At 39.3% G+C, this 24,058-nt stretch overlaps 1 protein-coding gene across 4 annotated transcripts in view; it reads right to left on the bottom strand.

Annotated features, from left to right (window-relative positions):
- Positions 1–24,058, bottom strand: part of CEP112 (centrosomal protein 112) — a 430,862-nt gene that overhangs the window by 41,133 nt on the left and 365,671 nt on the right. The window lies entirely within an intron of this gene.

Here is a 24,058-nt window from a genome sequence, read left to right as displayed (position 1 = left end):
TGGCAGACAGGAATTGTGTTGTCTGACCAAAATAACATTTTTCAAAATTATACTATGATAATTTGAGTAAAATATAGTAAACTTAAAGGAATCTCTTTTCTAAATCAGCAAGGATGGTATGGGATTTGAGGAATCTTTAAGGAGTAAATGGAGATGAACTCTTTCAATTGCCAAGTAGTTTTTGGAAATAGAATTCAGGGTAATATGGAACATTTAGAAACCACAAAGATTAATACTTATCACTGCATTAATTACTATTTTAAGTAAAGAGGTGAACTAGAAAAGAAATAAGATCCATTCAATCAAGTGCAATTATAGATATACTACATGGAAAGTTACAGTAAGCAGATTTCAGGGGTGGTAACAGCCAAGATGCCAGATAGATTCTCAAAATATAATTCATCCAGTCAGTATTTGTGAGCTATGTTATGAAATGTAGGCCAGGCGTAGTGGCTCACTATTGTAATCCCAGCACTTTGGGAGACTGAGGTGGGAGAATTGCTTGAGCCCAGGAGTTTGAGACCAGCCTGGGCAACATGGCAAAACCCCATCTCTACAAAAATAAAAAATAAGAAATAAATTAGTCAGGCATGTTGGCACACACGTGTAGTCCCAGCTACTCAGAAGGCTGAGGCAGGAGGATTGCTTGAGCCTAGGATTCCCAGGCTGCAGTGAGCTACAATTGTGCCACTGTACTCCAGTCTGAGTAACAGAGTGAGACTCTGTGTCTTAAAAGAAAAAAAAAAAGAATTATAATAGGTACTCTAGATAACAGCATTGAAAGAAAACAGACCAAAGAAAAGAAAAGAATCCCTGCATTCAGGATGAATATCTTATAATGTAATATGTAACAATAAGTATCACATATATCAGTGATGAGCACAGAAGAAAAATACAGCAAGGAAGGAGGACATTATGGAATGGGGTGAGGGCAGGATGTTACAATTTTAAACAGATGGTCTCAGAAGGCCTAAATGGGCAAAGACCTGAAGGGGAAGAGAGAGTAAGTGATACAGATACCTGCAGAAAGAGCCTTCCAGGCAGGGGCCACTGCGTGTGGAAAACCCTGAGATGGCACGTCAGTGGAAGCCACAGAAGTCAGAGGGGAGAGGGAGCAAAGAAGGAGGAACAATGAGGTCAGGGACATAATGGGGTTCAGTCACATCAGGTCATGTGGAGTCTTATTGGTCCAGATTTTACCCGCAGGAGGTGGGAAGCTGCTGGAGGGTTGCCAGCAGGTGCTGTTGGGTTGCTGTCTGAAGAGCAGACTGAGCAGCATGGCAGAGGCGGGGGAGCAGGTCAGAAGCCATTGCAATAAGCTGGGAACGGGATGGTGGAGAACTCGGGCGGGTGGCAGCAGTTGATGGGGGTCGGGCCAGGTCCCAGATATATTCTGAGACAGAGCTGACAGCCCTGAGGCAGTGGGAGCAGAGAGTAAGAAGAAAAGAAGACCTTGGTCTGGGCATCCAGAAGACTGCAGTGGCATTCAAGGGTGAGGGAGGGGCAGGTGTTGGGGAAAAGAGCTGGGGCTCAGCCCAGGATGGGTCAAGTTCAAAATCCCCATTATATACCCAAGTGGAGACTCTGGTGCTCAGACCAAATGTCTAAGCTAGAGCCACTACAAATTCTTCCAATGCAATGCCAGTCTTCTTTATGTATAGACATAGTGTTCGTAACCTTGTGGGTGTTCTAGACCCTTTTGAGCAACTGAAGAAAGCTATCTAGTTACACCCCACATGGAAAAAGAAACATATGCTTATGATTTTTCCTTTGATTTTAGCAAGTTCATAGACTGCCTGAAGCACATCTGTGGATGGACCCCAGGCTAAGAAGTAGTTTAAAAAGTGAAATGGCTTGAGAATGAGCTTAAATGCTCTAGGATCTGTTTGATAAATCCACAGTTCAACCAAGTCTGAAGGTGAGCCTGGAAATCTCTCAAATCTTTTACTAATCTATAATTCTGTTGTTGTGGTCTTTTTCCTAAAAGATGAATGCAATTATTCCTATGCTTGTTGACTAAGTAGCATTTTTTTATTTTCATATCTAGCAATAAATAGGATCTTATCAGCTCCTCCTATGGCATAATCAGGGAAAGTAACGATTTCTGTATTGGGAAGAACATTCATCCATGCTTTTCGGCCCCTACTCTTTCGTGCTCTCTAATCCATCCTCACTGCTGTCAGAATGATCTTCTTAAACCTAAATCTGATTACGTTATTCCCCCACTGAAATGCTTACACAACACTCCAGCATCCCTGAGATGCAGCTCAAACTCCTAGGCATAGCATAGCAGGACCTTCACCCGCTGGCGTGCGCGCCACCATGCTGAGCCGCAGCAAGCCTTGGTGCGTCATGCTGATGTCACCATTACTAGCAGTAACAACAGGAGCTATCAACCACTGAGTGAATTTTATTTTTAACCCTCACAACAATCTTGTGCAGCAGGATTATTTTATATTTCATCCACGTTAGAGAGGATAGAAGTGAGGCTCACTGTGGTAAGCTTGCTCAAGTCCACCTGGCTGTTAGTAAAGTGTCAGACTGAAATTTTAACACATTTCTCATGCTTTAAATTCAACATGTTGTGCTACGCCACACTGCCTCTTTGTCACTCTGTACTTGTTTTCTCTTTTCTTTGCCTGGAAGCGCCTGCCCTACCTTCCCTGCTCAGTGGTGTTCTCTCTCTGACCTACACCAAGAGCTAAGTATGGACTCCTCTGGGCTTTCATCCGTCTAGTGTGTAAGAGAATTAACGAACATGTCTGTGAGAGATCAAGAGCAACTGCAGTCAAGGCTCTCCCTCTTTATCTCTGCAAGCCCAGTGCCAAGCCAGCTCAGTGCCCGGCACACAGGTGACATCGAATTTGTGTTTGTGGAAGGAACTCATAAACATTTATTTGAACTCTACTCCCCGAGGACACTTACTCATCAGGGCTTACGATGGTCCTTAATATGGCACATTTATCCAGAGGTTATTATGTGTCTTGAGACACAGAATATAAAAATATATTTTCCAAATACCGGTATCAATCTCTGAATATATGCACATATATTAATAATATATTATCTGGCTTCTGTTATAATAAAGGAAAATATTCCTTTAATTTTTGTTATTAGTTTTATTTCACAGGAAAAAAAAAGAAGACACACGTCTCCCTTGTCTTAAACAAAAAATTATTCCCTCCCTCCTGGTTGTCTCCCTCCTCCCCTTCACAGCAGGCCCCAGAGAGTGCCACACTCCCTGGTCAGTTTTCACCATAGTCACTTGCTACCTGCCAAGTGCCAATGCCAGAAGCTAAATTTTTTCCTCATTCCACATAAGCAGTTGGCCCTGTTCTGTGCCCAGTTGTGTTTTTCCCTTGAATTTTGAGGAAATAATTCTGCCCAGTGAATTCAAAGGGTTAAGAATGAGGCTTCTGCAAAAGTGAAGGCCACAAATAGAATGAAGCCTTGAAAGAGGGCAGTGGACATGGAGAAGGGGACAGATGTGGTAGAACTGTTAACTGGGATCAGGGAAAAGAGGAACCCAAAGATCACACGGGGCCTTGACACTGAGCGACCAGAGAATAGTGAGAGAAGAGCAAGACAGAAAAGGGGGGGAGCAGTGTGGGTTTTGAGTGATGGGTTTAAGGTGTTAGTGGGACTTCGAGGAGGACCTACTGCTATAGTCTTAATGTTTGTGTCTCCCCCAAATTTATTTGTTGAGATCCTAACCCTCAAGGTTATCAGGAGGTGGGACCTCTGGGAGGCAAAGCCCTGTGAAGGAGATTCGTGCCCTTATAAAAGAGCCCTGAGAGAAGTCCCTTGGCCTTCTACCACATGGGGATGCAGCAGGAATTAGGCAGTCCGTCACCAGACACCCAACCCGCCGGTGCCTTGATCTTGGATGTCCCAGCTTCAGAACTGTAGGGAATGAATTTGTGTGTTTGCAGACCACCCAGTCCATGGTATTTTTTTACAGCAGCCTGAGCCAGCTAAGACACTTGTTTAGCACATCACATTGCAAAGGTGGGTCTGAACAGTGAGGGGTGCTCTCAGACAGAGGTGCAGATGGGGAAACTTCCTTAAAGAAGTAAGTAAAATGAGAAGAGGTTCTAAAATCTGCTCTTTGGGTGATGCCCACACTTCAAACCAGTCAAAGGAGGAGGTGGAGGCCAAGGAAGCTGATGAAAATCCAAGGCAATTGGGGGAAGTTAGTATGTATTATGGAAATCTAGCTGAAGAAAGTTTCAAAGAGGCCAGGATAACATAATTAGACCTGATCCTTTTTCCATATTTCACATGATGAAGAGACTATTAAGTTTGACATATATTATCAATATTATTAAAATAGAATTGAAATTATATTTGCTTTTCAAAAAGGTAGGACTTTAAAATTTTTTTCATAGTTTACAGATGTAAAATGTGAAGGTTAATCATAGAAAACAGTTATGTCTAGAAATAACTTCTATTATCTATTAAAATCAATTTAAAAGTTTAAAAAGTTGAAAAGTAACCAGATAATATTCCACTTTCAAAAATGTTAAATGTACTACATGAAAGGAAAATGATAGTTTATATTGGCAGCTGGTCCTTGCTTTCTATTCTAAAATAATTATTAGGTTATTAGAATTCTGACCTCAGAATCTGACATAAGAACTATGTGAAAATGACCACAATTACTCAATAAGGATAACTGGGAACTTTCTTTTAAGTTGTGGCTTTTCTATTAAAAAACCTTCAGATTTGACATTGGACACACACAAAAATATCAAAACTTTTAGTTTATTCCTGAGAAAAGCCTAAGATAATTAAAGAACAGAATGTCCAACATTGGGTCAAAAATATTTTTAAAAACCCAACTTGAACAGTTAAATCCTTTATTCTGCAAAGTTATTCCTCATCTCTCAGCTCTGCTGTGCTAACTTGCATCATTACTGAAAAGGCAGTTCTTTTTTCCCAATTAAATCTGCCTTTAAATACCCTGTTAGTCAGCTTGCTGTGGGAAGCTACACTGCTCCTGACTTTCAGAGTGCTTTGTGCTGGTTGGGAACAAAGAATGACACTTTCCAGAAGAAAAATGTAAATGACATAATAAGCTTTACAAGAACAATGAGGGTACACTAGACTCTTTAAAAGGGAGAGGGTTATAGGAAAATTTGATTTGTTTGTTTACAATATTAAAATAATGAGAACAAATTAAAGTGTGAAAGATTTTACATGTTACTGGGCTCTTCAGGCTGAGGAAAGGGACTTGCTAGCTAATGTGCCCACTGAATGGCACCTGTGACAGTATTAGGGCTTTTCTGCTGGCTTGCAAAAAGAAAAAGGTATAATAGTCCATACTATTTTCACAAAATTTATAAACATAATTCAGAGCCAGCCACTCCCTAACTTGTGAAACCATGAATTAAGGAATTATGTATAGTCTTATTAAAGACCAAAGGTTTCTCTTGTGCTGAGTCAATTAAACAAGCATGAAGTGATGGCAAATACATGCTTTTTAATAATGAACAAATGAAACATAGGTTCATTTCAATTATAAAGTGCTTAAAAGTTATTCAATAAAGGAAAACTTTATTGGAAGAGAGAAATACTGTGTTAGAATGTATAATAAAAACATTCCTAGTGTACAAGGCACATGACAGAGAGAAACTTTCCGACTTAGTATCATAGCAAGATCAGAGGTCTTTCTAGAGATTTCTGACCTTGCTCTTGGTCCACCTCTTAGCCAGCTCCACTTTGGCATCTGAGAGCTGTGATCTCACTATCCTTTTCCCAATGGGCCATCTAAGCACACAAATTCATCTCGAGCTTATAAGACAGAATTTCTGTACTCCATGTTCTTACCAGACAATACAATTTCAAACTCTATTTTCTCATCTTTATCAAAACTCCAGGTATGAGAAATTTGAAAAAATTCACTTACAAACCAAAATAGAATCATCAACAGTATAAAAGTCACCCTTCCCCTGAATCAGTTGTTCTGGAAACATTGTCACAGCTCAGTGAACTCTAGAGGCAAGTTCTCTTATCCGTTTTCTGTTACACAGCCTGTAGAACTGTGCCCCTACCCTCCTTTAAAGAGTGTTCAAACCAGTTCTCATTGAGTTGGGACACTCATGGAGTGTTTGACACTTCTATTCTGTCTCATTTTGTGCTGCCAGTCTTGGCAAAACGCTGTGCCTGGCCTTTCACAAATCATCACGAGGCCTCTGGGCATATTCTTCTGGGCCTGCACTACACTAAGGGGCACAGGCTAAATGTCCCATAGGTTATCCCACATGTCCTCTGGGAAGTGAGAACCTAAACGTTATGCTGTTCTGTCATTTAAAAGAACTGTATTAAACAATGGGTAAGCAAAAAGAATGTGAATTCAATTTTTGCCCTATATAAATAATATAAGTGATGTTGGGAAGGTCGTGGATTTCGAGGACTTAGGGTAAGGTCTGTGGCCATGAAACAAGGAAGCAGATGAGCCTCCACTGGGTGATATGCAGAGGGAGCCTTGCTAGCTGCAAACTCTACATAGCTCAGGGGTTTAACAGGGACAAAAAACCAGAGTATTTACATTAAAGATGCTGCCAAAAAGAAATCACTCCAGTAAATCGTTCAAAACTGTTGAAGTGTGATGATGGGTAAGATGGTGGTTCTGCATATTCTTCTCCCTCCTTTTGTGTATGTTTGAATGTTTCCATAATAAAAAGTAAAAAAAAATTTTTTTTAAAAGCTTTCCCCACTTAAAAAAGTGAAGTCACATATCCTTCCTTTCATGAGGTTTGAATTTACCATCTTACTTCAGAGAAAACAGATGATTCATTCATCATTCAAAGGGTGGGAGGGATGTAGGAGGATTTCCCCATGAAGGTTCTGGACATAAAATGAAGAAAGCAGAGAGTGGGCTGTACATATTTTGACTGAAGGAGAAGACACTGGAAAGGGAAGGCTTATTTATGTTTTTATTGAGGTATAATTTACATACAGTGAAATTCGAGGTTTATTTTTTAATGGTAATGGTCTGTTTTCCATTTACATGTAAGATGATTTTAAAATTTGTCATAAAATATCTGTTCAGGTTATTAATTCTTGACATAAACCTCTCTTCCACTGGTTGCTTGATCCATCAAACAGAAATGACACCTGATCTCTGACTACTGTGAAGAGACACTAATTATAAAGGTGAAATAAGGGTGACTCTCATTTAAACCTTAATTATCTTTTTAATAATGCTCACACTTTTTTAAGCAGCATTGCTCCTATTCAGGCTATAAATGGTACTGATAATATTTCTGAGGAGTAGGTTTTTCTGACATGTAAATTGACACAGAAGTGGTAAATGGCTTTCTTTCTACTACTGCTAACTAAAGGCTAAGGTAAATACAAACAAAAGCAATAAAATATTACTATATTTTCATGTCAGATTTATAGACTTTAAAAAAAAATCACATCTTAAATGACTACGACAAAGCAAGAAGACCAAGCCCTGTCATCCACATAGGGGAAATAAATCTGGGGCTACAAAAGATGACACAATGGCAGTGTGACATTTTTACTGGGTGGTCTCACTGGCTATTTACGGAGGCCACTATAGTTCCTGTTTTATTATTTTTTTTAAATAGGCTAAATCTACTAACAAAAGTAACAAGTCTTCTTCAACTGAAATGCCACTCAAGATTTCTTTTAAAGTGATTTCTTCATTCAGACCTATGCAGGATGAATAACAAACCATAAGAAAAGTTTTATTAGTGATTCTACAGTAATGGAAAACGGGTTCATGCTACAGATCTGAAGAAAGCCGAGCCACGGTTACCACAGAGGCCACAAATGTATTCACAACACAACTGTATATATTTTTTTTATGGCTTACATTCAGGTTTTTAATTTTTTTCACATTCCAAGCAAGCACCCTTTTTTTAAACCCTCATAATTCAGTCTCCTTTCTGATACTGATGTGAAGAAAAGGAGATCTTTGGGAGTTTTAACCTAATACATATGTTATTCTTCACATATGCCAAAATTCCTTTCGGGCGAAAAACTCACAGTTTTTGCAAAAAACCACATGTAGGAGAAATTGCACGTTGATATGGGCTATTATTGCTGTAGTACTTATTAGGCTACTGATTCAACTGAAAAGGCAAAAATATCATGGCCAATACAAAAAACTGGAGCAGTGTTTTCTCCAAAGAATAAGAAAGGTTTTACTTTTTTTGCTTTTCTTTTCTCTCTCTCTCTCTCACCTATTTTCAGTCCTTTAAAATTCTTAAAGGACTTCCTTTAAAAGTCCCCAAAATGCACTTTTTAAAAAGTTAGTGTTTCCTGGTCTGAACAGAGGTTCCAGGAAAAGAAATCATGTTATTTCAAGACTTTGATGATCTAAGGAAGCTGGAATCTCCTAACGCACCTTATTCATGTTTCCTTCACACAAAAGACCATCCTGACTTTACCCACATCTCCTCTTAAAGGAGCCAGTCTATTTCTACTCAGGAAATTCAAAGCACATTTTCCTCCCTCTGTCGCTTCAGACAGTTTCACTTGTGAACAAGTTCTTATCTCGGGCGGTAGAAATCTAGGATCAAGTTCAAGAACCACAGCTAGGATTTTTCAAGATCACAGAGGGATTTCCTCATCTGGCCAGTGGGATAACTACTCAAACTTGAGCTCAGTCTGCAGAACAGAGTATAAACTGTTAAATTCTCACAGACCACCCCTCTTCTGTGCAAGCCCAGGGAAGAGGGAGGACCCATAAGTCATTCATTTAAATTTCAATTTTCTTACAAAGGCTAATCATTCACACATGCCATCCCTTGAGCCCACCGCATCCCTCTAAATCCCCTCCAACAAACCATGAATTTCTCCTCCACTAAAACTGAAGTCAAGATTCATTTCTTCCATGAAACATTTCAAATCTATATTAGAGAAAACTCATATTTCTCATTAAGTCATTATGTCCCCTATATTATAACATATTTACATCTCTCTTTATATTGTGAATTCATCTAACTTTTTTTTCTCATTTTAGACTATGAGCTTTGTAAGGACAACTTTTTCTCCCATATTTTAAAAGTGATCTCTGAAATGCTTGGTAAAATGTTATTTACACTATGGTAATCAATATTCACTGGTAACATTAACCAATTATATAAAACTCAAGTTGCCTTTCATTTAAAACAGTTGGGGTATTCCCACTAAAATTTCTCAGATTTCCCCACCCTCAAACTACATTTCCTCTTACTCTGTCCCTAGAGAAAAATAACTGAGTTTTACCCAGCCTGCTCCAAGTGCCAGAAGTGGTTTCCCCAGGATAACACTTCTATCAGTGTTCTTTTTCCAGATTCCAAGGGGTTGCTCACCACCGTTCATCTCCCCTTTTTTAAGTTCCTCTCACTGTCTATACTGGCATGCCATCTTCACCCTGCTGCCTCTTTAGAAACTGGTCTCTTTGCTTTTCACATGTTGTATGGGAGGATGGACAAGATACTTCTATGGTCCCTTCAACCTTAATATTATTTTATTCTATATTGACCACATGTCTTCCTTTCTTTTCTCTCTCTCTCTCTTTCTTTCTTAAGAAATGGGGTCTTGCTATGTTGCCCAGGCTGGTCTCAAACTCTTGGGCTCAAGTGATCCTCCTCAGCAGCTGTGACTACAGGCATGTGCCACCACGCCTGGCTGTTTGTTTTTGATGGCCCCATTTCTCAAGTGTTTTATTCCATTACTCATATTTCTCCCCTGTATCAGCTGACTCTTTCCACATCTGTAACCTGATTTTGGTTTCCAACACTGTATGAAACTTGTTCTCTGCAAAGTCAGCATTGATCCTTTTATTGCCAATCCAGGGGCTTTTTCTACATCTTCTTTCTCTTGGATCTCTCTTTTGCATCAGGCACTGTTAGAACCCTCTCCTTCCAGAAATCCTTTCCTTTGACACCACAAAATCATGCTTGTCTTCCCTCCTTCTTCCCACAAGCTTTCTGCCCTTTCTCATCTTCTTCCCTTTCAATTGTGGATATTTTCCAAACTAAGTTCTTGTCTCTCCAGTTTTCTCTCTACACACTGTCTCCTTTGGATAATTAATCAATTTAATAAATCAATGAAAATATTTCTATAATTTGGGCACAGCATATACCAGGCACTGTGCTAAACATTATCCTCAAAAAACATCTAATCTAATGATTATGACAAACTTATAAAGGAATAATTATAATGCCACATAAACAGTGCTAAAGAGAAGTTTTGCCAAGCATTGCAATTGATTTGAGCAAAGCAGCACGAGCCGGGGAAAGTATGGACACAGAGAACTTCCTTGAGGAGGTGACGTGTGAGCTGGAGAATGTTTTTCAGGAGAGAAGCGTGGGCCCCTCAGCGACAGCCACAGAGGCAAAGGCATGTGGCACAGACTAGCAAGGTGTGCATGGCCAGAAAGGGAATACAGAATGAAGCATAATGCATTCAAATATCAGTCAGTAGAAAGGGTCTGAAAACTCTAAAAAATACAAATAATTAAAAAGTACAATTTTACATACCATGTAGTAAAATGTATAGGAAACTCTGTCTCAGGAGTTCCCTGTGCTACAGCAGGGAGACCATTAGGAGGCCACTGCAAGGAGCATGTGGGAGACGAGCCTTGTTTGGACAAGAAATGGTGAGAACTGATGGCCCCAGAGGTGCAGCATGGGGATGGCAGCAGAGCCACGAGACAGACTGTGGGGCTTGGTAAGGAAAGCTGCGCCAGGTTTGAGAGAAGGAGGTCTAGAGAATGACTACGAGACATTCAAAACTGTAGGCTGGGTGCTATAATAGAGTAAGGCAGGGAACACAGTAGAATTAAAATATATGTAAAAGAAGAAGAAACCAAGTTTCTTTGGGACACAGATTCAACAGAAATAATGATGCCAACGGCTTGACTATGAGAGCATGGTGCCAAAAAAAGAAACAGTGGTAGAAATAGTTTTGGAGCAGTAAGATCAGGAGTTCCACTTGAGAGCCATTGAATTTGGATGCACATCACGACATCCAGCTTTCCTTGCCCGCCAGTCAATAGGAATACTTATCTCTCCAGTCTTCCCGCTGCATACTGTCTCCTTTGGATAATTAATCAATTTCATAAATGAATGGAAGTGTCAGTCCTGACCGGGGCCTGCCTGTCGCTGAATGCACATCCGTCATCTCACCAGCCCTCTACTCTGACCTCACCCACTGTCTCTCACGGGTGTGCCCAGAGCTGCTTCACCGTCATCTCAAAGTCATGATTCCCCCCTTGACCAGCTTCCCTCCCAACTATCTTGCTGATATATGGCACAGCTGTTCTTTCAGTCACCTGAGTTTAAAGCTCAGTCCCCTGTGAATTCCTCTCTCCTGGGCACCTGCCTCTCCTGCCTCTCAGCCTCCACCTTGTGCCACCAACAGGCCCAGCTCCACACTTCCTTGTGAGCTCTGCAAGTCTTTTCTTCATCTTCTCTAGAATGCTATTGCTTCCATCTTTCAAAAGCCTTCAGTGACCCCAAATGCTCTGGGTTTGCTTTTAATATATTTAGTCTTTAATATAATGAATTAAAATGTGTGAAAGCAAGACGAAAAATAAGTTTCTGTGTGTCACAGATTGAACAGTAATGATGATTCCAATGGCCTCCCTATTAGAGTGTGGTGCTAAAACTGAAGGGTATTAAACAAAGTTATGGGTTGAATTATATTGTCCAAAAAGATATGTTGAAGTCCTAACCCCTAGTACTTATTTGGAAATAGGGTCCTTGCAGATATAATTAAATGAGGTCATGCTGGAGTGTAGAGTGGGCCCTTAATCCAATATGACAGATGTTCTTACAAGAAGAGGAGAAGAATCACAAAGAAAGAGGCTGGCTATGACGATAGAGGCAGAGATTGGAGAGAGACACCTACAGGCGAAGGAATGCCAAGGTTTGCTGGGAAATGGCAGAAGCTAAAAGACAAGGATTCTTCCCCGGAGCCTTCAGAGGGAGCACAGCCCTGCGTGCACCTTGAATTCAGGCGTCTGGCCTCAGGACTATAAGACAATGGCTTGCTGCTGTTTCAGGCCACCCCGTTATTGGTTTTTGTTATGGCAACCCTAGGAAACTAATACACCTGGGAAGAAACTTTCCTTGCTTTAAGCATTTTCTCTTGAAACACTAAAATGCACACACAAATATTTCTTTCATACTACCCAGTTCTACTAGACCTAATTTTATCCACGTGAGGACCAACAGTATACTCATTATGAGACAATCTGGAAAATGGCATTAGGGAAGTATTACCACTTTTATATTTACTCATTGGTATTTCCATATTGTGTGTACATTGTCATATCAGGTTGTAATGGCAGCCATTCCAATATAATGATGGTACATTCTTCCATGATGAAAGAGGAAATACGCAAGATGTGGAGGTAGAGACCCTCGGGTGAGCCTATTTCCCACACCCCCACATTCGTATAGGGGATGGAAATAATATATGTCAGATAAAGTGTTTTTCTTTTTTTAACCTTAGGATACTGTGATATCTGGAGCCAATACTTATGAAGGAAGAAGTTTAAAACTTTCCATTTAAACCACTTAGAATGAGAGGATTTACAAAGATCCTGTTTAATGTTCAGCTGACACATTGTCAAAAACATTTATCATGCAACCTTTTGAAGTTTCTTCCACTCCCTTCTAGTTATTAAAGCTTGGATTGCAGTTAGTTATCAACAACAAAGCATACATGTGACGGTGTTTTTATAGTCAGCCTTTCAGTATGATTTCTGAACTACTAAGCAAAATTCAGTTCTCTTGATCAGAAAAATGATTAGTGACCTAGTTTTCATGCTGAATGCACAAAACAGTTAATTTCTGAAATTACTTCTATGTGAACCTAGAGAGAATGCAGGGGACCTGGAAATTTTATTTAAGTTTCTCTAATGCTCCAAATTGTAAGAATTTCCAGATATAAGAATGTGCCACCTTAAAGTTAAGGCTTAATTCTTTCAGTGCAAACGAGGAAATAGTGACCTACATTATTGAGAAGATTTCTCTGGCAACTTAATTCCTAATGTAAATTTTTTTCAGATTGAGAATAAGCTCCAGTTCACATTTTGGCAAGAGGAATCAAAACTTTTTCTAGATAATTCAATTGAATATTTTTTGAGTCTATACAATGTATTAGACATAATATAGAATGTCCAAAGCTGGGTAAGACATGGTCTCACCTTTTAAGGGGCTTATATTATCACAGAAGACATGTGACAAAGATAAAAAGCAGGAGAGCACAGTAAGTATCTTAAGTGTTCATTTGAGAGAACAAAAGGAAAAGGGAAGGACAGAGGAAGACATCTCCTGACACCACAAGGAAGCAAGCAGATAAATCCAGAATGTGGGACTATAGCACAACTGACCTGGTTTCTGCAAGAAGTCAATGACATGGGAAAAAAGTGAGGAAGGGTCTACTTTAAAAAGACAAGAGAGATCTAACAACCAAATGTAACGTTTGGATCTTCATTCAGACAAATCAACTGTAAAATGGTACTTTAAAGTCAATTTTGGATACCTAATTCAGAAGCAAGTATTACATGATACTAAAAAATAATTGTGAATTTTCTTAACTATGACAATGGCCCTATGACTGTGTGACTGAGTAAGACAATGTCTATGTTTTCTGAGAGGCATTCTGGAATACATAGGGTAAAATGACATGTCTGGAATTTGCCTTTAAGGATTTAAGCAAAGAAAAAGGGAGAAAAGATAAAGTAAATGTGGCTAAGTTTTGATAGTTGTTCAAAGTCAGCGATGGGTATACAGGAACTCATAGTATTATTCCATTTGGGGCATGTTTGAAATTTTTTCATAATAAAACAGAAAAACAAGCCCTATATACAGTAAAAGACATGGGGGGAAACACAAAGAGATAAGGCAAGTCTTCAGGTAGGAAGTGGCATTTGGGAAAAGCCTTGAATAATAACTATAATTGTGACAGGCAGAAGGTGGAAAGGGAGAATCGTCTGCCAAAGACAGAGTTTTTGCAAGGGTAAATATGAGGAAATGGGGGTGTGCTCAGCACAGAGTATGCAGTCCATGGAGTAGGACCTGGAATATGTGAAGGGGCAGTCCTGAAAGGGAGGTCAGAGCACAGAGGCCTTGAACTCCAGACTGAAGTTACACTTAAGCAGGTGAAAAGAAGAGGGACTTCTGTGCAATGCCTAAAATCAAGAAAGATATACATAATTATTTTCTAGACATTTACAACACATGTCCCAGGCTTAGCTGGTTCACACTGGACATATTATCAGTTCTCCCACTTTCTTTCCCTATCCTTCCATTCACCCCTTTGCCTAAACCTGATAATATATATATATATATATATATATATATATATATATTATCATAATATATATAAACCTGATAAACCTTCCTATATATTCATATCTAGATGAATGAAACCCATTTTCACCCAGTTATCCAAATCAGGAACCTTGAGAACACACAGGAATTTTCTCTACCCCTTAACCTTCCATTCAACCATTTACCTGCCTTCTAAATATTTCTCCTCTTTAGCCGTACTGCTGCTGCCCTCATCTATTCTCATCCAGACTATGATCACACTCACAGACCTCTTCATTCCAATTCACTGTTGCCAGAGCAATATTCCTTATCATCCTCAAGTTTTCTCTACTTTCATGAATGGTATCATCATCCACAACCCACAAATTACCCAAAGTAAAAACTCAGGACATATCCTTGACAACTTTCCTCTATTCCACCCATTATCTCCCCTGGGGTCCTGGGTTTTTGCCACCGTGTGCTGCAGATGTGGATTCAATTCTTTAAACACTCTTTCATTGGGTCCACTCCATTCCCGTTCTATTGACATTCTCAGATTATATCGTCAGAGCCTCCTATCTGGTCTCCACTCATTCCTGTGGCTCCCCTCAGTCTAATCTTCATAGAGCAGCCGCTCATTTCAGAAGGCATATCTAGCAGTTATCACTGAATCCTTTCTTTCCTTCACCTTCCCCTGCCACAGCCAATTTTCACTAGAAGTAGTACAAGATGGATGGAAAACTAAGTCTTTTACAAAGAAAAACCTGAAAACTGTGCATAATCCACACACTTCTCTCCCTCTCTAATACTACCTCCCTGGTCCAAGTCATGGCCATCTTTCATCTAAAGACTACTCCAATAGCCTAGGAGTCCCCTTCATTTCCTCCCCATACATTCTACATACAGTAGCCAGCCCCATCCATTGGTGCCTCTTACTGCTCAATATTCTCCAATGGCTTACCTTACACTTATACTATTTAAGTACCTCATGTGCCCATAAGGTCTTATAAGACCTGGCCTCCATCACCTCTCAGACTTCCCTTGTGTCAGCCTCCCTTTTGCCCTCTCTGGTCCAGCCACACTTGCTTTCCTACTGTTCTTTGAAATGTACCATATAACCAGGGTCTTGTATTAGCACTTCCCTTCTTTCAGGAATATTTTCTCCATGATCTTCACATGGTTAACTCCTTTCTGTAGCCAGTCTCAGCTTATCCATTGCTTCCTCAGTGAGGCCTTTCCTGACCATGCAACCCAAATTGGCCACATGGTTTTACCTTCTAATAGCCTATCTTAAGTCTCTGCTCAACACTCATCATCATATGATACCTTTCTTTCTTTATTCTCTTATTCCATTATTAGAAAACTATGAAAGCCAGGAATTGATCTGTTCACCACTGAATTTCATGGATTTGATATAGTGCTTGGCACATTAGAAAATGCTCAATAAATACTGATCATGTCCTCTACTATCTAGAATATTCCAAAGACTCTCACTGCTTGCATAGTAAGGACCAAAATCCCTCACATGGTCTTTGTTTTTTTTTTTTTGTTTTTTTTTTTTTGAGACAGAGTCTCACTTTTTGTTGCTCAGGCTAGAGTGAGTGCCGTGGCGTAAGCCTAGCTCACAGCAACTCAATCTCCTGGGCTCAAGTGATCCTACTGCCTCAGCCTCCTGAGTAGCTAGGACTATAGGCATGTGCCACCATGCCCAGCTAATTTTTTGTATATATATATTTTTAGTTGGTCAATTAGTTTTTTTCTATTTTTAGTAGAGGTGGGGTCTCAGTCAGGCTGGTTTCGAACTCCTGACCTTGAGCAATCCACCCACCTGGGCTTCCCAGAGTGCTAGGATTACAGGTGTGAGCCACCATGCCCGGCCCTCACATGGTCTTTAAGGCACTGCCTGGTGTGATCTCTGCCTCCCCTTCCATCTTCATCTTGTACCACCCTTACCCACTCTTCAGGTTATAGCCACAGTGGCCCTCTTAGTTTGTCACATGTACCATCTCTCTCCTACTGCTGGGCTTTGTGAATTCTATTCTATCTGGAGCATGATTTTGTCACTTTACACTTAATTCTTGTCACACATTCTTTTTTTTTTTTTTTTTTTGAGACAGAGTCTCACTTTGTTGCCCAGGCTAGGGTGAGTGCCATGGCATCAGCCTAGCTCACAGCAACCTCAAACTCCTGGGCTCAAGCAATCCTCCTGCCTCAGCCTCCCAAGTAGTTGGGACTACAGGCATGTGCCATCATGCCTGGCTAATTTTTTCTATATATATTAGTTGGCCAATTAATATGTTTCTATTTATAGTAGAGACGGGGTCTCACTCTTGCTCAGGTTGGTTTTGAACTCCTGACCTCTAGCAATCCGCCAGCCTCGGCCTACCAGAGTGCTAGGATTACAGGTGTGAGCCACCACGTCGGGCCTCACACATTCTTTTGATCTCAGCTTAAACGACACTCTCTCAGAAAAAACTTTCCAATCAGTCTGCTATGACGTACTCCCATTGCACCATATGCATCTCCTTTGTAGCTCCCAGCAGGGTCATATTTTTACATTTATTTGTGTGATCATATTATTTAACTGGTGTCTATATCTCCCTCTAGCCATATTCTCCATGAGGGAAGGGGCTATTCTTGGCATTGAGAGACTTTAAAGAACACTGCATTTAAAAGGTAATTCTCCTGGGGAAAAAAAAATTTACTGATAGAGTAGAGCAAATTTGTATTATTTATGAATTCCAATCTGAATAAGCAATAATAAACATCTATGCTCCCAAATATATAGCAAGAGTTCTATTAATGATGAAATAACGAGGCATCTAATTTGATGATTTATGCCACTTTTTTAAGATGAAAGTTTCAGAACTCTGTAACTGGACTTTTTTTTAAGATTGTGGCTTAAAGGACTAAAACTTTCAATTACTGAATCAATAATTATTGTTATCAAGGATGTATTTTTTCCTTTAGCATTAGTAGTATATAATGAACAGAAAAATGTCTTTTTTAAAGAAAAATTCTTAATATAAATGTTTTAACATCTTTCAAAGTAACTTTAATCAAAGATAATAATATGCAAAGTAAATCAGAACTTTAGGATCTGTATGAGAACTACTGTGAATAAAAAACTCCAGCACACTTAACATAGGGATGTGAATAGTAAAAAATATATTTTTAAGCAAAACCCAAGACTGGTTCTTGGCAGTATAGCCAAAATTTCAACAGCGTAGTTGAAAAATTGTTCAACCTTAACTTTTCATCAAAGGCTTTCATTTACTAATAAATTATGCCTATAACTAAAGCTGTAAGGCTAGCATAGCTTCTTTGAAATGAATGGCCACAAATCAAACACTTAAAGCTCAGGATAGAGTGTTGCTTCTCTTCAAAATCAACAAAACTCATTTTATTGCATTACATGACTGGTATCCTTGAAATAGACATGGTATAGGAAATTTGACTTTTTAAATTAATTTTTAAAAATTGTTTCCCTATTGATGTGCTGCATGGCTTGTTAGTCCAACTTCTGAATAGCTAAGGCCATTCAATCTCCTACTAGTGTATTAAACTCTCTTCTAGGACCTAATATCAATTTTAAAACTGTATTTTATGTCATATTATAAAATAATACATGCTAATTAGAGGAAAATAGAAAATCATCAAGAGAAATATTAAATTTCCACAATCCTTGCACTCAGATATAACCACTATTAGCACAATGTCTTTTTTCCATGTCTTTTTCCCTATGCATATGAAACTGGGATGTTGAACCTGCAGAACTCACTGAGTATAATCATAAAAGCCTCTCACTCTCTTGCCTCCTACTGTTCCTTTAATCCTGCTTAGTGTAGGCAGTTCTTCTCTTGCCCCTTGGTGAAAACTCAGAAGGGCGCCTTGATTTTTCAGGTCACTCTAGTCCTACAGTCACTTTAAATTGCATACAAAGTCTTAATCCATTTAGGTCGTTCTCAACAGAAATCTCAATGGTTCCTAACAGCAATTTAATCTAAGGCAGGACATATATCAAAAGGATTGCAGAGAATCATTCTGTGACTTATTAGCAAGGTACTGTTACTTCCTGTTTGTCTTTGACCCAGGGACCTGAACCCCAGGTCATGGTGCTAGCCTTGCACACCAGTGTCCCCAGTGATGACAAGATTGAACTAAATGTGCGGGTGTCTCCTTGCATCCTCCTCCTAGTTGTTATATTTTATTGTCCTCTGGGAATCTCTCAACATTTGTCTTCACCTGCATCCCTGGGCTTCAATACTTTGCTGCAGTTCTCTGCACACATTGTTCTTTGCCTGCTGGATACAGTGGTCCTATTCACTCCTCTCTTCCTTCTGCAGATAAAGGTCAAACATGACAATAATCTCCCCTCAACAGGGAGCTGGGATGTCTGAATTCCAGTTCTTGCAAGAGAGTAAAACTTCAAATCTTTAGCTCGATTCTAATACTTTAATGAACTACTAGTATTAATAAAGATTTGCAAGGTATACATTACAATGATTCCTAGATATTTGAAATTTAATTCATAGACAAAAACCATCATCTGGTCTATGTAGAGGCATGTGCTTTGGTTGTGTACCATTAGTATGCACTAAGGAGGATTATAAGAAATAGCCCTGAGAAATTTAATGCTGATTTTCTTGTAAGAATATTGTTAAGAACATTAGCTATGTCTTACAGTTTTTCTTCTACTGATCTTTCTCTGCTCTCCATTGTCTTCTACACTGCTGTCAATGATCTTTCCAAAACATAAATATGACCTGGCTTATCTACTGAAAAATCTTCAATAGTTTTTTACTACCTATAGAATAATTTCAAACACCTAAGCATGGCATACGGCCTTGATACTCAACGTGTGATCTACAAACCAGTAGTGTTGGAGGGTCTTGAGCCATACCCCAGACTGATAGCATCAGAGCCTGCATCTTAGTAAGATTCCCAGGTGTCCTGCAGGTATATTCAAGTGTGAGAGGCACTTGTACAGTGCACTCTCCATAAAGGTCCTACAGCTGAAATTCATCTCAGGTGTCAGTGCTAGGAAAAGCTGTGCTTCTCCCAAGAACTTGATTTGGTTTCTGTTAAGGACACTGACTACTGAAACTTACTGGATTTCCTCTTGTCTTTAGCTGCTATGAAGCCCAGACCAAATATGCAGCCCTATTTTTAGCAGTTTTATTGGATTTTATGGCAGGCATTTTGTTTACTGATCCAGTTCTTAGTTTCATATTATTTTCCTATCTTTTAGCTTTACCTTGTTAATTTTAATAATTTTATCCTGTTGTATCATATGTATCTCTGTAAGTTACCTGAAATGCTTTTGGGAATGAGGTAAGATATGAATGACTCCATGATCTCTTTATATGTGTATAAGACAGCAAGGAAGTAATTGTCAATAAATATTTCATTTCCTTGGCTCCCCTTACCCCAAAAGGTATGGTCCTCGCTCTTCCCAATCCAACTTGTGTGTGCAGAAGTCCCATGAAAGATACTTTCATCACAAACTTTGAGGTATTTTCCAAAGAAAATTCTTGTGTAAGACAAACTGAAGATCCGAAGGCAAGTGAGCATTTGCGGCACAGCTTATAGCAGGCAGCGGGGCATGGTGAGAGGGCTAGGTGTTTCAGCAGTCTAGGAAGTGTGCTGGCCGTCCCAGGCCCCAGACTGCTCTGTGTCCCTACTCCTTTCTAAATGAGGCTTCTGCTTGCTGCTCTTCTCTGTCATGAGCTGGGCTCCAAAGCAACAGCCTTAATTAAAAGGTGAAAACTGAGGGCTTCTGTCTAAAAATTAATTAAATTCTGCTGAGACATAAGACAAAAAACAAATGGGTTCATGGAATGACAGTCAACTGCTTATAATGGCATCACTGGGTGAGAGGGCATGGCTTGGCAGAAAGATGGGTGAGCTGGGCACCTGGAGCCCTGCTTTCTCACTCACTAGCACCGTGGCCTTAGGCAAGTCATTTGCCTCTTTAAACCTGTGTTTCCATCTAAGTCACAGTGAAACATTTAAGGAAATGTTCTGCTAGTTATCTTCCAGCACTAAGTTCAATTGCTATGTGATAAATTGGGTTTCTAATATTAAAGAGGTAAGCTAGTCCAGTGGTGAAGCATTCAGATTTTATACACATATAAAATTAAGCATCCAGGTTTTCCAGGCTGCCTGCCTGGGTTTGAATCTCTGCTCCAACTCTTTGCTAGTCATGTGACTTTGGTCAAGTTACTTAAATTTCTCTGGGCCTCAGTGCACTCATTTGTAAACAGAGGAACAATAGTACCTACATCATATAGTTGTCATGATTATTACATAAAAACTCAATGTTAGCACTTATAAGAACTCAATAGATGTTAGTTATTATTATTTCATTATAACTGGGCCATAAGAACTTCTCTTTTGTTACATATTTATAATTATTTTTCTTACTGAAACTCTATGTTAGGATCATCTAACTGGATAGTGCTAACTAAGCTAGGACTCTCAAGCTTTCTGGAAATTCACCCGAGTTTTATCTGACTCAAAACATTTGTGAAGTCAAAACAATTTTAATATAAATTGTCATCCCCCACTCACTCTCCAACCCCGGCTATAGTCAAAAAAACAATGACGTATGAGAACTGCAAGAGGGCTGGGAGTTCATTCATGACCATTTGGCAGGGCAAACAGATTCAACACTATGTTTCAGGTATCACTTCCATTATCAAACCACCATCTGACTGAACACAACTCCCCCCATCCTCTGCCCCATTACCAAAATGGCATGTGCTCACTGAGGACATTCTGGCAAAGTATAAGGGTAGAAACAAAACAGAAACAAAATTCCACTACCACTTTCCCCCAGCCCAGAGGCACCCACTGCCCAAATTTACTTGGCATCAAGACAGTCTGTCCAGTGCTGCATGCCAGCAGCCCTCCTCTGCTTCGTCAGGGGAAAGCGTTGCCCTCACGCCAACATCCGAGTGTTGGCATATTGAAAGCGAGTCTCACCACTACCCTGCACTCACTTAAAAGACAGATATCAAATGCTCACTATGCTCAACACAAGTTTGTGAGGTGCCATCAATAAGGAAAATCAGGGCATGAAATTAATGGTTATTCCCCCATGGGGCAATCATTATAATTTTTTCCACAATTCATGAATATGATATCCAGAAGATGAATAGTAGAACAAAAAATAAACACCTTATCCACTTCTTTCAGATCTCTGAGGAGACTGAAGTATTCTGTATTTATATGTCAGGTGGAAAGTAGCCTGGAGAAATGATGTCTAACATCGCTTACATCTCAGGCAGGAATAGTTCCAAGTACTTTTGATATGTGGCATATTAAAAATGCTTGCAGAAATAATGTAAAACATAGGACAGGGCTATCCGCATCACCACCCTCATTGTGTAGTTACCGCCCTCTTCCATCTGACTGGCAAAGCCCGGACAAACATGTAATTTCTGCTGTGCTGTGAGAATGCAATAGGGTTCTGAGCTATGAAAAAAGCTTTCTGCTTTCTCACCAGCAAATGTAAATAGTGACCAAAATAGTACTGGAAAGTAAGCTGGGTTAGAACTGTCTAGGTCTTGCTCTAATTTTCACTTTTGAGGAGGTATGTACAAAGGACTTGTCCTCTGTGTAGGCGGGTGCTGTGGGTGACATTCAAAAGCAAGAACTGAATGGGGCACAGAGCTGTGCTTATCAGCAGTGCAGAACTATGACGAAGCTTAAATTCATGCCAGAAATTACCTTTGACAAGCTGAATTAGCTAATGTTGGGTCAGGAAGGAGAAAACTGGGCATAAAAATATGAAAAGCAGATATAAGGCACACAATAAATGGGAACTGCATTCAAAATATAGTAAACTGACAACCCAAACCACACTATAATCTCCATATATCATAAGTCATTTCACTTTTCCTGTGTCTGCTGTGTGTGTGTGTGTGTGTGTGTGTGTGTGTGTGTGTGTGTGTGTGTTTTGGTTTCTGAGTTTTATAGTAAGGTAGGTAGATGATACATGGCAATTGAGTATTCTGGAAGCTTTATGGAAATGCATAAAATAAGATGTGAGTAGACTATGCCTTTCTAGCAGATAGTGGTGGTTGAGGGTGTTACCAGATATGCAGACAATTAGAACCTGCTGACATAATTAAAATTATTACATAGCCTTCTGAAATTGCTGTTTTTACTTGGGGGAACTACAAGTCCAATCTGCAAAGCATACAAATTATATTAACTTTAGAAACAAAAACATAAGAAAATCTAAATATAGCTAAGGAAAACCTATACTATTTAAAGAACAATTTAGAAGTTATTTTAAGAGCTATTTCCAAACTGTTGTGCTACACATTCATTCCTACAAAATATACACAGGTAATGGCAAAATTCAAATATTTCACAAATAATAGCCCATTTCTATCCCTCAAATTCCTTACTAGCTATTATGTCCTTCCATGTAAAGTCAATTTACTTTGCTTCTTCCATAAGTTCATCTCCAAGGAGCTAAAAGAACACCCAACCCACTTCTCCTCTCTGGCTTTGGCCACTCCATTTGTGCAGAACAGCTTCCCAGACACTCTTCTCTCTCTTTCTCTCTTCCTCTGCCAATTGAATTATTTTCCCTTTTTCCCTTTCCCCTTCCTTCCTTCCTTCCTTCCTTCCTTCCTTCCTTCCTTCCTTCCTTCCTTCCTTCCTTCCTTCCTTCCTTCCTTCCTTCCTTCCTTCCTTCCTTTCTTCCTTCTCTCTCTCTCTCTCTGCCATCATTCTAGAGGAGACTAGTTTATTTTTTTAAATTCAGGATATTATGGGGTACAAACATTTTGGTTACATGTAATGCACTTGCCTCGCCCAAGTCAGGGCTACAAGTGTGTCCCCTTCCCCCATACAGTGTGCTCCGCTTCCATTAGTTGTGGGTTTACCCCCCACCTGACTGGCACCCAATGAGTATTACTACCATGTGAACACCTTAGTCTGATGCAGTTAGTACCAATTTGATGATGAGTACATGTGGTACATGTTTTTCCATCCTAAAGGAGACTTTGAATGTTAGTTCCCTAAATTTGCATAAGTTAGCCAAGGGGTAAATGCAAGTATCTTCTACCATCTCCTCTTCAAAAAGGATTTGACACTTCCTAAGAGAGTATGTTCCTTTGAGCTCCAAACATAATCTCTCCTCTCACTCTCTTCCATATATATATATATACAGACACACAAACACACACAGACATGTGTATATGCATCTGTCTCTTTATATATGTACACATATATGTATACATGTACATAAATCCTGCCCACAATGTAAATATGTAACATTTTTAGTTAATTCTATTTGTTACATCTAATTTATTTTGGGCTGTCATAATCCAACTGATCAAAATATGAAAAAGTCAACAAAACAGATATTTTATGATCTTATTATTTTTTGGTCTATGTATCAAAATTTTTATAATTATCAACCATTTAGATGAAGATGAACATTATCTAACATTGTATACATATCTGTTGGTTTTCTTGTCCTTTTATCTGTCAGTTCATAATGTACCTCCAGGCTTAGACTCTCTTTCCTCCAATTCTATATAACTTTGATATCTTCATTAATCAGCCATGTGTGTACCTAGCCATCCTATTAGTTCTTTCCATTCCTCTGAAAACCTTAACTTCACCTTCACTTTTGGCAACCCATTCTACTGCTATATCTTATATATTGTATTATTATTCGGAATTGATGCATGTGTGAAATATTAAATTAAGCAATCCCATATTCTGGTAAAAGGAACAGTGTCATCAAA

Source organism: Microcebus murinus, chromosome 18, assembly GCF_040939455.1.
Source record: "Microcebus murinus isolate Inina chromosome 18, M.murinus_Inina_mat1.0, whole genome shotgun sequence".
Classification (NCBI taxonomy): domain Eukaryota; kingdom Metazoa; phylum Chordata; class Mammalia; order Primates; family Cheirogaleidae; genus Microcebus; species Microcebus murinus.
The sequence above is the reverse complement of the archived record's forward strand: the minus strand, read 5'-3'. Positions and strand labels throughout refer to the sequence as shown.